Consider the following 16,986-nt stretch of genomic DNA (forward strand, 5'->3'; position numbering starts at 1 on the left):
GTGAGATTCTAAAAAGACAAGTGAAGTGAAAGATGAGGAGACATTGAGAGGGGGGCAGTTTTAAAATAGACGATAGAAAGGATGGGGGGGGGGCGGGTAGAGGGAAGGGAAACGGGAGGGATAGACTGGGGTGGAGGAATGCAAGTGGCTGGAGCGACAGAATTCGATGTATAGAAGGGGCAGGGGGGCTGGGAGGAAGCCAGACTGGGTGTAGGCATCTTCGATTTCCAAACCGGAGCCGGAGGACACAAGGTAAGTGCATTTAACCCAAAGTGAATTTCTCTGCCTGTGCATTGTTACGGACTACGGAAAACTTGACGTGTTCTGTTGTGTGAGAAAGCATAATCATCTTTGGAGCATAACAGACGGCAATGCTGAGAGACTATTTTTTATCACCAGACCCTGATTTGCTTTGACAGTTGTGACAAGTGCTGTTTATATGGCCAGACATGTCTGCATGAAATCGTAATGTGATGTAATTCAATAAGGCACCCGTGACCCATACATTTAGGCTCGTTTTACATGCTAGCAACACCTTGACTGCAACATTTTGTTGGGAATACAATAAAACAGATATATTTATCTTCAGATGTCAGAATAGTTATTCATGTGTATGTGAAATACTTTATTATGTTTCGTGAGATTTTCCGAAGGTTTAGTTGAAAAAAAAAAATAAGCAAGTTTGCGTGTGGTTTATACATGAAGAATGTTCTGTATTTCTGTGTGTGTGTGTGTGTGTGTGTGTGTGTGTGTGTGTGTGTGTGTGTGCATATACATTGGGGGCTCCATATGTGTCTTAGACCATGGGGGTATCTTTCCCAAAGGATGTGAATAACAATTTGATTAAAGTATTGATCTAGTCTGGTCCAGGTAGACATAGACTAACTAACCCAGACAGGGGGGATGGTCGAATATTCTCATTACCACCAACATCTTCATCAATATCTCAAACATCTTAAACAGCACACACATCCATGTAGGATTGACACCAGAAACAATTGCACAAGGTTTTTTCTAATCCTTTGGTGCTTACCATAGTTTATATGAACCCACTTTATTTTAAGAACTTTTTTTTTTCAAATCAAAGATTATATGTTTTTTATGACTGGTACACTTGCACAAAATAACTTATCACAAGTATTCATTACTTAGTCACTATGTGACTCAAAGATCACAAACAAACACCCACATACACAGACTCTTGCACAGGCAGTAATGACTGTCTCCCTTGAACTCATTCACCAGAGGGTCACTAGTTCAAGTCCCAGGTGGGGGAGGGGTCTGTCATAGCTGCCTCATTCTTCTTCAAAAAAGACCCTTCCCCCCTCTTTTCCGCACCTCAGCAGACACTGCAACGGCTGGACAAACACAGCCAGCCCAGGATATTACATTTTGTCCGCTTGCATGAAAAACCTCAAAGCTACTCGACCTCCATGCTGGACCTGGGCCTTGGTCTCACCGAGTCAAACCAACGTCTTGGAGATGTAGTAGTACAATGGCTGTCATGAAAGCACCATATCTGTGTCCAGCAAATCTAATATAACTTTTGAATATGAGGTGTGGGCTATTTTGCTGCGACTCTGAGCACACTGAGCAGGAAGCAATCCCTGCCTCATGTGGTTGAGGTGGGAGAGCAGGCCAGAACTGCAGCAGCCATGTTTGTTTGTTAGCCGTACGGCTTGCGGTGGCTAAAGCTGGTCTTTGCAGGTCACTTCTTTGCTGATGCGTGTCTTGGTTCAATGGAGCATGATGTCGTGCCCTCTGAGGGTTTCGTGTGTGATTGTTGGGGGTAGCGCTGAACCCGGCGACACCGACAGGCCCACCAACGGCCAGACGCACAGACAGACAAGCGGTGTGAACAGACAGCCACTCTTTCATAGGAAATGAGCCCCTTTGACCTTTGTCATTCAGGCTGTCTGGAAATGCTGAGCCTGGAATCGATCATCAACACCCCCACCTACCCACCCACCCACCCAAACACACACACACACACACACACACACACACACGCAAGCACACACACACACACACACACACGCAAGCACACACATGCACACTGCAGCCTAGACATGCACTCTCCACCTCTGCTCTCTTCTGGTACCTCCCCCTCTCCCCCATTTTTCTTTTTCTCTATGCCCCCCCCACACACAGACCTCCTTGTCCTTCCACTCTTCTTTACCATTCCTGCCTGGCCCCTTCATTCTCTCTCTCACTCTCTCTCTCTCTCTCTCTCTCTCTCTCTCTCTCTCTGTCCCCTCCCCCCAGGATCAGATAATAGCGGTTATGCTATACCTCACGCTAAGCCCAGGGCCCTGCTCAACATGCTAGCCAAGGCTGCTCCACTCTCTAGTTTGCCACTCCCTCCTTCCCGCCCTCCCTCTCTCCAGTGCCCGCCACTGCCAACACTTCCTTCCTGTCTAAACACAAAGCCACACACGAAGGAGGACATTAGTAGATGACTGGATTAGTACTGATCCCATTGAGTCATGATGCTTTTTCAATTTCAGGTTGTTGTTGGTTTTTTTTTTTTTTACACTGAGTACGTGTGAAGAATGTGTCAAAGGTGTGTGTGTGTGTGTATTTGTGTTGGCAGGTGTATACTATATAAAAATGTGGCATTTGTTTGTATAGGTCCATAATGATTATACAACTTGGGTGACCATTCTTAAATTGATGTGTATCCGCATGTATATTGGATGTATGTCTGTGTATGTGTGCAAGTGTGTGTATTTGTATGTATGTGTGTGTTTGTTTACATCATGATGTAAACTCAAGCCCCTGCCAGAGTCTCAGTGAACATTCAACGCTGTCGGTGAGTTTATGACTTAGAGAAACCATCGAGTGTTGAGTGTACCCTGCCTCTTGAGCTTACGCGTCTGGCTGACACGCCTGTGGGCATTCACAATCCATGCAAGACCAGGAATGGAACCATCACTTGATTAAAAAGAAGAAGAAAAAACATCAATTCCCTAATTAGGTCTTCATGTCAGAGGGGCCCCTGCCCATCTTGGGACTTTGGCAGAGGGAGAGGCTTCCTCACATGACACATGTTTGCATGCATGAACTCATTCCACCGCTGCTGCTACCGCTGCTGCCGCCCTGGCTGAGACGGTGACTGGAGGGTGCTTAATTTCATCAGAGGGGATCAGCGAAGCGAGAGACGGCACACGACGTCCACCCTCCCGGCAAAAAGGTCCCGATTCACATTCATTGCTGTCGGTGGGTTTTTTCCCCTCTGAAACGGCTCGACTCGCCGAACAATGAATGAACACCGTGGCCACCTGTAATCACGCTGTCTCCTCCGTCCTCACGCACACAATCACATTGCTGCTGTTGCCACCGCCGCTGAAATAACGGATGTGTCTAATGAAGGCAGTCTGAGAGCTGCAGTTACCTGTCTGTGATTCCTGTTTATCGTGCAATTGCCAGCAGAAAAAAATAAAGTATTGGAACACTTAACAAACATCTATGGTCTTGTTTTTCATTACATTTATTTGTTTGGATATTTATGCCACTACTTAACTTATGCCACTTTAAGATATTACCAGTGAACACAAAGGGATTGGAGGTGAGCATCAGAATAGTTCTGCTGCTGCACATCAGAGCAACAGAGGGGTTTCAAGCGAGGGAGAAAGAAACTGGTTGAATCCACAGGAGTGTCCTTAGAACTCTGCCTCAGTTCATCTGACGGATCTGTCTCCATGCCCTATCTGAGCTGAGGAGGCTGAGTTAAGGAAGATTCAAAATGTGTGCGTGTCCTGCTTCAGGCACTCACTGTGTGTGTGTGTGTGTGTGTGTGCTGTGTGAGTGTGCACGTGTGAAGCTCAACAAGATCAAGCCGAGAGAGAGACTAAAGTTACCACGGGAACAGTCACGATTCTACAAGGAAGAGCATGGCTGCTTCCTCTGCACGACAAAGCACTCAATGGCTCCGTGGGCATGAATGTTGCCACCAATTAAGGGACACGCTCAAGGAGCTCCCAAGTGGCCAGAGAATCCCCTTCAGGCTGGGAGCATGTCAGAAGCAACTGAGAGGGTGCTTCAGTGAATGAGCCAGTCTTCCTGGGCAATGACGAGGTTGTTCCCACACTACAGGGGAAAAAAGAAAAGAACCTGGTATTGTATCCTGTCACAAGCTATTAATCTAGGGTCATGTTAGGAAAGGAGATAAAAACATGAAAAAAAAATCATTCCAAACCTTGACTAGTTTCAAGCACACAATGGCTACACTGTTAGTGATGCATGCATATGGTCAGGGTCCCTGGGTTTGACGATATCTGAAGTTGGAAAAAGCTATGGTGACTGGGTGAGACAGACCTTGTCCTGTCTACTCACAGGGCCCAAGATCAGGCCTTTTCTGACCCAGTTAATTACTCCTCCTATTCTGCCGGCCACTGCAGTCATAAGGCAATTGGGACACATCCAGTAATCACATTGACCTGATTGCATCCACGCAAATAAGCTGAGGGAGAGGGATAGTGCGGCAAGAGCTAAGGAAGCAGGACCTTTTGATTGAAGACGACTCTCTAATTAATGCAGGGAGGAGGGTAGGGTGAATCGGTGAGATACAACAGAGACAGGCAGAGGGAGAGACAGAGAGGGAGGGGGGCGGGGTGGGTTGGGGGTGAGAGAGTCTGGGGCTGGGACACTGACATCAGCATGTCTCTGCCGCACCGGCCGTCTCATAAAACAGAGGAGACACAAGGCCATCAACAGCTCCTGTTTATCCTTGCAGCTCTCTGATCTCTCTTTATCCCCACCTCTCCTTCCTGCACTTCATCTTTGTCACACAGTGTTCCAACTATGAACACACTTTATGTGACTCTACATTTGCAGCGAAATGTCCATCCTTCTCTCACACACAACCCCCCCGACTACCACCAACAGAATATCTCCTCATCTCTTCCCCTCCTTCCCTTTTCTATTCCCTGTCCTCGTATCCTTTTCCCTCTCTACCCCAGTCCTGCATTCTGCTCGCTCCTCCTTTCCTCCGCTTTGTCTCCCTGCCTCAACCCCCTTCCTTTTCAACCTCTCCCTCTCTTGCTCCGCTCCCTTCTCTATCACTCCATCTCTTTTGGGAGTCTCCCTGCCACATCTCTCTCTGGCGCTCTCTCTGTCTCTGATGTGGTTTGGCTGTAAGTCAGACTGGGTGAAGGAGAGGGTGCCTGAGGTTGAAGCCGGGGCTGCTGTGGGGGCCGTAATGAGTGAGCAGGGGAAGATCAAAACACGGCAGAGTCCCACTCCTCTTCTGCTATCACGCTCATCCATATTAATTCAACAGAAACCCAACAAAGAAACGCCCCTGTAGTGTACATGACCTGGCCCAGGTCCTTTGGGGGATGCCTCAGATCATACAGATGCTCGAAGGCTATGGATAGGATAAAACAGACATCTCTCTCTCTTTCTCTTTCTGTCTTTCTGAGTTCATATTTTTTTTCTCAGCCATCATCATGTCCTTGGTCTTTGTTCCTTCCATGTGCTGTCCCCCCTCCTCATAATCAAAACCTCCAGGTTGTCAGAATCCAGAATCAACACATCTCACCAAATGCACCGATGGAGGGGAAAACAATGACTTTCTCTCTTGCAGGAAAAACAAAGAGTGCGTTCCTGCCCCTCGCTTGCCACTCTGGCCTGGGCTCTGGGCCAGCTGGGATGGTGAACCACTGAAGGAGGGCAGCAGTGTTGCTTCCCAATTGGAATCTGAGCCCCCTGTGACTTCTTGCCGCTAATCCCAAATGACACCCCATATAGAAACATGTGTCAACGTAGGGGGGAGACCTCCCCTAAAATTAGAACCATCCCTTGAACTCTGCGTGACGACTAAAGAGGGTGAAAAACAGACCGAAATGGGAGTGACTGGTAACCACATAAAAGACAGGCGTCCGAGGGACGGAGAGGAAAAAACAAAACATTGTGACCAAATGAACGTTTTGAAAGCACAGTGAAAGGTATTTACACTGTGGCTTGCATTCACCAAGATTGCATGAAGTTGAGGCACACAAACACAGAAAAAAGTGCAAGCTCGATGAATCCAGAGAAAAACTATTTACATCAACAGAGGGCACTGATAGCCCGTGTGTGTGTGTGTGTGTGTGTGTGTGTGTGTGTGTGTGTGTGTGTGTGTGTGTCTCTCTCTGTGTGTGTGTGTGTGTGTCTCTGTGTGTGTGTGTGTGTGTGTGTTTGTGTGTGTGTGTGTGTGTGTGTGTGTGTGTGTGTGTGAAAGAGAGGGCTGGGGTGGGGAGCTGGTTACCTCAGCAGTAGTCTCTGACCACATTGATGAACAGTCTCCCTCCAGCCATCCCCAGTCTGCACACGCACGCAGGCCCTGCACCACAGTCCAGTACAGTTGTGAAAGGAGCTGTCCGCAACACACAGTTATAAGTCACCTCGCTGCAAGTGCCAGCTAAGGTCACCAGAAGGAAAACAATGTATAATATGCTGCTTGGGCTGAGCATGCACAGCGGGAAAGGAACAAGACGTTCCATAAAATTACAAATCTCTCTGCATCCATAATCTCATAGAGAGAGAAACAGAGAGAGTATGAGACAGACAAAACTGCGTTATTTCTGAGGCTTTAGGTTCAATTCAAGCCGAGTTTTTTCAGTGACAAGTTGATAATATATAGCTACTATCAGTAGTCTATTTCTACAAGAAGTATTATAAGTATATCAGTATCAAGCTAATAAAGCCTGCCCTGCCTTATAAGTCATTCTGAACACAGTAGGCTTGCTGTAAGTACACCAACCTTGCACAAAAAAGACCAGGGGTGACCTCATACAAAGTACAGGTACATTTTCCTTGGTGTCTGGTTGCCAATGGAGACGCAGCCGACAACAGGAAGTCTGACATGTAATGGAATATTTCACATTTGGATGAGTAGCTACTTTCCTTCTACGGTAGGCTATGATAGCGACCTATTAGTAATTATAATCGTTTGAAAGCACCTTTCCCCCAAAACAATTATATATCCATGAATTTCACCTAACACGGTGTCTTTTAGCCTACCGTTTCTCTGTAGCTAGAGACAAATGCACATAGGTAAATCGTTGTATTGAAGGCTAGCTACTAGGCTACACCATTTGGTTCTTCTAGTGTGGTTTTGTAGCTTGTGCAAAATGGTGCAGAACCTTTAGAAATGGAATAAACGAGGATGAACAGGGATAATCCACATCAGTTGCATATTGTGAAATGCCTAAACTAATCATGGTGAAAATTATCTTTCGTTTGCCAGCACAGCAAATCACAATTTAACCCTAAGCATAAATACCACGACAGAAATCGAAAAGAAAGAATAAATAAATGAAATACGTAACAGTGGCTGAATTTACACATCATACATTGTGGTTTGTTAACTCTGTATTTTTTCTTTAGTAAGCTGAAAAAGAATGGGATGTGTTCTATTAAGAAGATGGAGGACATAAGTTGTTTAAGGGCCAATTGACAGTCGAAATGAGGCTACAACATGTAGGCCTAGGCTACTTTCATAGAAGTAGTCTATTTCAGGGATATATAGGCCAGCAGTATGGGTTTGTTTAGTGTATTAGCCCTTACTGACCACAGTATGTGTTGGATAAGCTTCATAATGCCCGATTATTGTGTGTATGTGTGTGTAATTGCTTTAGGGTTTTGGCAATTCATTATCGGACACGCAACTGTCTACTTTCAGATCCAGAGAGATTAGCACTGCTTTGTATGAAGGTGTTACTACTGGAGGAAGAGGAGGGTGAAGATGATGAAGACGAGGATCTGGAGTCTAACACCGTTCTGCTGGTAATCTCGCCAGCATACCAAGTTTGTGGACCAGCCTACTTACGCTTAATATGCCTCTACTCTGTCAGTGTGAAAGACCAAATGCTTTATCTGTAAATTAATCTGCAGGAGGACCATTGTTTCAGTGGTTGGACTGAGACGGCCTTAAAGCAGCGGCAGAAATCCAAAATAGCACTTGACTCTTGAATTGTTCTGGCCATCTTGCTACTCTGGTTGAACCACCCCAGATCAGGGCCAGATTCTTTCTAGACTCTTGAACATTTTTTTAAAAGCATATTCCAGCCATATTCCACACATGTCTCTAGAATCTAAAGACATATCCGGGATATGGCTGGAATTTGTTTAAAAAAATATATTATTCTCCATGAAATCTAAATGTTCCGTCTCACTCTGTCCCTAGGCAGAGTTAAATGAGCTTCTAAAAGAGGACGGAACAGAAGCTTCCACTCCTCAGACAGAACCAAACACTCTGCCTCACTCCACCACGGCACCTTCCACTGGCTCTGAAGGCCTGGAGCTGCTCCTCACTGGGCGGATTGATGTGTACCGTGCAGTCCTTCAGCACCCAGGGACAGCCAAAGTAGCGAGCCAAGCAGGCAGATACAGGAGGGGGTTGAAGGTGCGAAATCCAGAAAGTATCCCTCGAAGGTGGTTTTGAAGCGATTATCTGAAGCTGGTTATGTGGTATGAGGGGGCATGCCAAATATGAGATATACATGCTGCTGTTTATTCATTGCATTCAGAATGAATGAGAATTGCTGTAATTCCACTAGTTTACAAGGGCATTCAGTATGCAGTCATTTTCCTCTTTAGACCTTAGAGTCCATGCTGGAGTCAACAAGAAGGGGACATCCAGTCAGTGAGACCGAAATCCCACCTCCTCTTCTAGTTACACCCAGCAGATTGTCTTGGCAGAACGTGCAACCAGTCACAGATCAGAAGCAGGAGGGGCCATATCCTGGCATACTGTCCTCCACTGATGACACAACTCTATCAGACACCTCAGATTCAGGTGTGAGTATCCGTTTACCTTAGGACTACATTTATTACTGACTACGTTTAGCCAATTTCATATTAAATGTAGTGTGTGGCCATTTATGAATGTATTGACACCACTATGATGAATTTATCTTTGTGAATGACCATTGTAAAAGTTCAGGTTTCAGTAGGATGCACGCATCAGTGTTTACGTTACAGTAACCTCACAGTTATGATCAATGTTACCTGTGCTCTGGAATCTCTAATGAAACTTATCAGGGTTTCCAGTAGTAAACGTGATATTTTTCAGTCAGTTTTGATTTATGGCTTTCTATGGATTGCACATTTACAAAGGCAGAGAGTGAATTAGCTATTGATCTCGTCCGCTGGCTCGGGTCACAGAGGCCGAGTGTGATTTGTGAGGTGTGAAGACTACTCTGGTTAATATAATGGAATTATGGTTTCTTATTAGGGTTAATGGATTCATGATTCACCTGATGATGTACCATGACGCTTTTTGGCAAAGCTGATCTGGTTTTACGGTTTGAATTAATTCAGTTTGTAATATGCACAAAACTGTGCATCAGGATATGTTTCATTAACAACAAAATGACCTCAATGTTAACATGCTTGGGTTTTGCATGTTTCTTTCTTTCTCTTTCTCTCCCTTTCTGTGTGTGTGTGTGTGTGTGTGTGTGACTGTGCTTTGATCAGCACACACAGAGACCACCCTGCAGGTTCTGAGCAGACTAAAGGAGTACAAACTGGCTGCTGTCCAAGCAAAACAAACAGGGGACATGGAGCTGGCTAAACGTTACTATCTGACAGCCAAGGTGTGTGAATGGGAATGCTAAATATGTGTTTGTACACAAACACACTCACACACTCATTTATATATATACACACACACACACACTTACAAAAACACCACACACAGACATACACCCATACACACTCACACTCACAGAAGCATACACACGCACACTCGCTGTCACACACACGCTCACACACTCACACACACTCTTTGGGGCATCAGCTGGATGGTGTGCTCCGTGCATCTGTGTATGCCAGGGACACTAAGGAGCAGATCTAGGTCAGCACTGTGAATTTAGTGGCTTCTTCCAACGTGAGTGGTCCCCCTAACCTCACCAACTCGTCTCAGCCCAGCCAGACACTAGTCTCTGATGGATGACTGTAGTAGCATGCAAAATAATAAAGTCAATAATGAAGGTCATAAGTCAAGTTAATGGTTTGTCTGGCCTCTCTCCCTTTCACGCCCTCCCTCCCTCTCTCTCCCTTCCTCTCTGCAGAAACTGGAGTCCATAGCAAAAGCGTTAAAGGAAGGGGACTTTGCTCCAGACATAAGATCCCTACCTCCCCCTCCTGGTCAGAGTATGTCATGACACCTAAGTCTCCCCACCCCTCCTCTGTCTATATCATCTTCCTCCATATGGGACATGTCATCACTTCCTCAAAGACATTTCATTTGCTGCATAGTCAGACCTACAGCCCCGGGTAGACATCTTCATCAGCGCTTTCTTCTGCACTCATGCCATCTGAAATTAAGGACAGCACTATCAAAGGGTTGGGAGACTTTGGAGCAGAGGGAGAGCGAGGCTGTTTGAAGTGGGAGAGTTAAGGGCCTTTCATGGTTGCTGCGCTGGACTCAGAGGGCTGGGGGACAGGGAGGCTAACGAGAAAGGAGCTAATGAAGGCAAGCAGCGGCATGCTAATCAGCAGATCCTAATTTCCTCTCCGTCCAAATCTGGAATAGATTAACTCAGCGGCCTTGTGCATTATCTCTCTCTCTCTCTCTCTCTCTCTCTCTCTCTCTCTTTATCTCCCTCTCCCTCTCTCTCTCTCTTTATCTCTCTCTCTCTCTCCCCCTCTCTATTTCTCTCTCTTGCTCTCCCTCTCTATCTTTCTCTCTCCCTTTCTCTCTCTTTCCCCCTCTCTCTTTCTCTCTCTCTCTCTCTCTTTCTTTCAACCCTCATGGTTGAAAGGTGGTAGCCGTCCCTCGCAGTTCACACTCGCAGCCCAACCCTAACATTCCCCCCCTCGAACCCACCCTCAGGCTGAGAGTGCCGTGAAGGACTCTGATAAAGAGGAACTGATTAGTGTGTGTGTGTGTGTGTGTGTGTGTGTGTGTGTGTTTGTGTGTATGTGTGTGTGTGTGTGTCTCCATCTGTCTGTGAGTGTCCACAGTAGGTCTTTTTGTGTCAGAAATATTAAATGAGTTTGTAATGCTGCATGGCCTCATACTTAATTGAGATTTCTCTCATGCCTGTCTCTTCTCCATTCCTCCTCTCTCAGCGCCTCGGCCGTCTGGTCCTTTGGATCAGCCTCCACTGCTGAGTCAGGACACTTCTCAAGAAGAGGACCAAGCTGCCCCTGAGGCCTGCTGGGTGAAGAGCATCTGCACTGTAATGATCACAGTAAACCAAATATTCAGTCATACGATGTTGTGTGCCTGAGTGGATGAATGAACATATATTTTGCACCTAGCCATTTCAAAGAGCCCTTCAACCTCTCTCTCTGTTTAACGAGGACAGGAGGCAGAGACTCCATGTGAACAGCTGGAGATCAGAGCGTGTCCGCCCGCTGACTGCCCTGCACTGCCTCAGGCTGAAGACACCTACACATACCTGATAGATCTCTTCGTGCAGCAACAGCAGGTCTATCTTCGCTAACACATAAAATTGCCCATAGGTTTTCAACAAACTTCTTTTCACTTTTTACTAACTTCAGTTCAATCGACAAGCTATTTTAATGCTTTAATTGGCCTTGACTTAAAACACTTGAACAAGTTAAATATATACTGATTAAATGATTAAGCACTCTCTGACTATCCATGTTCTATAATGAAAGTGCAGCCAATTTTCTGCATACTACTTTTATCCACAGATATGCCTTTCCTACTGCCAGCAGTTCAGTCACATGGGAAACATTGAGGAGACCACCAGGTGATTAGCTCACAGTGCGACTGACAGACTAGCTGAAAAAACAATACAGTATTACTACATAGTAGATTTGAGTGTCTTTATGCTATTTGTATCTATAGCTTTGTTGTATCCAATCATTCTAGGTTTGAGGAACTTGCAGAAACGAGTGAGCAGCATGCTGAAGAACTCAGGGAATCTCAGAGAAGGGGCTATCCTGTGCCAAAACACCACACAGAGGAGTGCATCATCAACACGTTTAAGTGAGTAAAGCGCTGGATGTGCACGGAGGAGCAGTGAGAAGGAGTCGAGTCATTAAGCCTACTTCAACTTCTCAGAATATCCTGAATTAATTACGATTGCATACACTCAGTGAGCAACTGTCATGAAAGGAGTGAGACAAAGAGTGAGATTGCATACACTCAGTGAGCAAGTGTCATGAAAAGAGTGAGATAAAGAGTGAGATTGCATACACTCAGTGAGCAACTGCCATGAAAAAAGTGAGATTGCATACACCCAGTGAGCAACTGTCATGAAAAGAATGGGATTGCATACACTCAGTGATAGGGATGCATACCTAAACCCACGTTCAGGTTCAGGTCCTAATTCGAATCCAGAGGTTTAGGTTCAGGTCCGGACCTAATAAGTCCGGACCCGAACCCATGGCATATTTGAATATATGAACTGTTTAAAAGTATACTATTAATATAAATACAAACAAAACATTTGGCTTCAAACTACAGCTTTTTTTTTTTTACTTCAAACTATGAACATTATATTAACTGTAAACAACAGTTTATAGTCTACTTAAATAAATATAAATAAGTACAAAAAACACACACACACACACACACTACAGCTTCAAACTTATTTTGCAAAAATATGAGCATATTTGCCTTTGGAGTCAAAAATGTATTATTTTGTTTGTATTGTATTATTTATTTCATGAAATTTCACCATTTCTGATTTGTTTATACCTTTCTTTTCTATCTGTTTATAGTTAATCTTTTTACTTGAACACACTGAGTACGAGAAAATGTGCACTGCCCCTTTAAGAGACTAGGATACGTTTTGCTGTGATCTCCGTTTATTTGTCAGTCTGAGGTTGCTGATTTGCTGTTGACCTTCTCTCCTCTTTACACGCAATTGTTGTGTTACATTTGCTGCACGTCGCAATGTTTGAATCTTTTTGTGCAAAATACAGCCACACTTTTGATCGTTTACCTTTCGGTATTTTCTCTGTTAAAAGGTTTATGGCTAGTCTGTTTGTTCTTGTTCTGTGAAATGCTGCCTGCTCTTCATTAAGACTATTGCTATGAAAACACCAATGAGCGACACAGGACAAAGTTTATAGTGGGAGCTAGGGCAGTTGTAAATGTGCCCCACGAAATCTGCCTGGCAAAAAAATACAAAATAATTCATACAGATCATACTTACACCACTAACGTTACTGCTAGTTAGCTATCGCTAGTTTTTCTACTGTTTTGGAAGCAGCCCCTGTGTTTCATGTTGCAGCCTGAAATAATTCCTGTTTATAAGACAACATTTTTCATAAGTTTTCAAGATTTAGCTGCATGATTTGTTGCTGTTATTTATTTAAATCGGCTCAGGCACCGAAATCTGCGTGACATTTTGGTCCGGCGGTAACAGTAAAGGGATGTCTTTTTCCACCCTATGGAAGGTTTAAGATGGTCTAGAACGCAAAGGATATAGTATGTGAGTGCTATATTTTTTACAAGTCCAGTACCGAATCACTGGGGTTTCGGTTTTTCTGGACCTGAACCTAAACGTTTTTACAAGTCCAGAACCGGTCCGGCGTACCGGTACGCATCCCTACTCAGTGAGCATATGTCATGAAAAGAGTGAGATGAAGAGTGAGATTGCATACAATTGGTAGAATGAAAACCGCACTCTCAAGCTTTTCTCTTTTAACAATAAGACCAGTTTATTTTAGTACAGACGCGTTTCGGCCTTACGCCATCGTCAGTGATGGCGTAAGGCCGAAACGCGTCTGTACTAAAATAAACTGGTCTTATTGTTAAAAGAGAAAAGCTTGAGAGTGCGGTTTTCATTCTACCAATAGTTTACATTCTTTTACTCGCACCCGAAAACGCATTTATATATTTGTTTTGAAGTAGAGCGCGCCTATCCCTACGAATACTTGAGATTGCATACACCCAGTGAACAACTGTCATGAAAAGAGTGAGATAAAGAGTGAGATTGCATACACTCAGTGAGCATATGTCATGAAAAGAGTGAGATAAAGAGTGAGATTGCATACACTCAGTGAGCATATGTCATGAAAAGAGTGAGATAAAGAGTGAGATTGCATACACTCAGTGAGCATATGTCATGAAAAGAGTGAGATAAAGAGTGAGATTGCATACACTCAGTGAGCATATGTCATGAAAAGAGTGAGATAAAGAGTGAGATGCCCCTCTAAGGAGCAGGGTGCAGATATACTCTATATAAGAGTGTATTCAGACAGGGGAGGGGGCTGGAACTGAAGCCTTAGTTAGTGCTGCATCAGTGTTGTGGCCCGGGGGCAGTGCACATGCTGACAGTCATGCAACAGCATCCTTATTCACGCGGAATACAAGCCCAGTCAAATGCTTATTTGAACATTCTCAGAATGCAGGCTGGTTAACACACAAACAACCCTGTCTCTCACACACACTCCACTACACTAAACACTAATGTTATAATCCTTGTTCAGGATTAACCCTGATCTTACTGGCAATGAGTTGGAATTGATCATCATAAGGGGCATCAACCTCCCAGCTGTTACAGGTATGAATTCATCTAGTCATTTGTAGTTTTGTGTGTGTGTATGTGTGTGAGTGTGTGTGTGTTCATAGAGTTTCACAGATATTTCGCAATCTTTTTTTATAGGAGCCTCTTCAGCCCATGTAGACACATGTGTACGTTTTGAGTTTCAGTTCCCAAGTTTGGTAAGAATGTATCTCGGATATAGACTATATGAATACATAGATATCAATAATGAGAGAAACATGGTTGGAAATGTGTATATTAATTTATTTTTTAAGGAAGAAGCTCAAAAGGATCAAACACGGCCTGTTAAAGACTCAGCTAATCCAGGTGTATATTTACTGTTTGTTTACATGTATATAAACTTGGTCATAGAATATTGCTGTGGTCTTTTTTGTCATAACATTTCACTGCTTTCTCTGATTGCCCCTTCAGTCTTTAATGAACATTTCAAGCTCTATGTGAAAAAAGATCATCGTGCCTTCAAAAGAGTGATACTGTCTAAAGGCATCAAATTTGAGATCCTTCACAAGGAGTGAGTGCTTTCTTACTTTGTGTAAGTGTGCTTATGTAAGTGTATATTTTTGGTTAAGTGTGTATTTGTGTAATTGTTTTTGCATGCTTCTTGGCTTATATTGCATGCTTTTTCATGTTTGTATTTATGTGTGCATGGTTGTGAGTGTGAGTAGTGTGTGCATGGTCATGTGTGGTTGTCCTTTTGTGTGTGTGTGTGTGTGTGTGTGTGTGTGTGTGTATGTTTGTGTATGTGTATTTGTAGGCCTGTCACTGAGCCTCCTCCTCTTCTCCGTAGGGGCCTTTTCAAGACTGATAAAGTGGTTGGGAGTGGACAGCTGAAGCTGGACTCATTAGACACCCAATGTGAAACTCGACAACTGATCGAGGTAACAACAACAACATAGTGTTGTTCATTATTTCTTTTTAGTGTAGAATAGAAACTCAGCCTCAACAGCAATATAATACACAGTTTCTGTCATTTGTAGGCATAATGTGTGATAAAAATCTGAATAACAAAATGATTGACTCTCAGAGACTTAGCCAACATGTCACTGCATGGTTCTGCTTTGTGGCAGGTCATGAACAGGAGGAGAGCCACAGGAGGCCACGTAGAGGTGCAAGTGAGGGTGCGGGAGCCTCTCGGGGGACCACAGCCCCACACGGTGTCCCAATGTTGGCTGCTCCTCGACTCTCCCCCCATCCCTCGGGTAAGTCCATTGGAGGGTCGGATCTTTGCATCTTTTTCACTACCTGAGAGTGTAACCACTGTAGTGCCACAGCTTCAACTGTCACAGTTTGACTGGAAGACTGGTGCCACACAGTGGAGACATGTTTAAAGGATTTTGTGTCAGTGTCACAAGAAAATGTCTCTAGAGGTGTTTGATTTTGTCTGTCAGGCTTTGCCTCCCAAATCAAGACCCCAGGAGGATAACACAAGAAAAGCCAGTGGCAGGTGTGTGGTTATCATTTCTCTGTTTGTTTGTGAGGCAGTTGGAATATAGGCAGCATCATCATAGAGATTATCCTGTTTATACTGACTTTAGTCGGTTATCTGTCTGGATTGTACTTAAGGACATTTGTAAAAGAGTTAAAGGCACTCCGTAAGATTTAAGACTTATAGTCATTTTTCATATCAGAAAAACCTGGGGACCTTGTCTGATATGTTGGACTTGCTGTAAAAGTGGAATTACATCCAAAATAGTCTTCATTTTTGTTGAGGTTAGCTTCATTTAAAAGTTGCTTATATTGTATTAAATGATAACTTTATGCGTGTCACTAAGTAATGTCATTTTTGAAGGACAACTTCCGTACATACTTGAACGTGAACATTGTCACTAATGTGTTAATTACAATAACAGCACAACTTACTTGCATTACAAAGGAGAGGATTAAATAAATGTTCAATAACTAAAGGAATCAAGGACAACGCAATCAAGACAATCATGAACAGTGGAGCTACGCTGTGCCTTTGTACTGTGGCTAATTGAAAAGCTATTTCAATTTTGATAGATTCGATTTTATGGAAACCCTTAAAATACAACCCATCCTCGCCGGTATGTGCAATTATAAAACGCCATTGCAGCAGGACTGAAAAGCTTTTGTTCAGATCAAAATCATTAAAAAAATGTATAATGGCTGTGACATCAGGTAATAAAAAGGACCTCAGGAAGTAAGGCTCGCTAGGTAGTACCAGCAGGTAACCTAATCTCAACAGGAAACCCATGCTGAAGCGCTCCACCTAATGAGGTCTTGTTCTTCATCCAGCAGGTCATCAGCGTGTCTCCTACTCTGAGGAGGGCAGCTTCAGTGAGCCCTCCCCTGGCCTGAATGAGTCACCTGCTCAGCCCCTGCCAGGGACTAAGAGCTAATCCAGCAGCAGCCAATCCACCAGTCATGTTACTCATCATGACGCTATACCGAAGTAAAACTCTCTGACGTTATTGCAACCCCTGCTGGTTACAGATCACCGACCATAGACATTAGGCTACCTGACCTAAATTAACTCTCAATGTCA

At 44.1% G+C, this 16,986-nt stretch overlaps 1 protein-coding gene across 1 annotated transcript in view; it reads right to left on the bottom strand.

Moving 5' to 3' along the window:
* The window catches only part of yipf2 (Yip1 domain family, member 2), a 31,288-nt gene that overhangs the window by 9,369 nt on the left and 4,933 nt on the right, over positions 1–16,986 (bottom strand). Inside the window, exon 2 of the mRNA XM_080856483.1 lies at positions 11,011–11,169. The gene's annotated coding sequence lies outside the window, so the exon portion shown is untranslated. The remainder of the gene's footprint in view (positions 1–11,010; positions 11,170–16,986) is intronic.

This window comes from Sprattus sprattus (genome assembly GCF_963457725.1).
Source record: "Sprattus sprattus genome assembly, chromosome: 18".
Classification (NCBI taxonomy): Eukaryota; Metazoa; Chordata; class Actinopteri; order Clupeiformes; family Clupeidae; genus Sprattus; species Sprattus sprattus.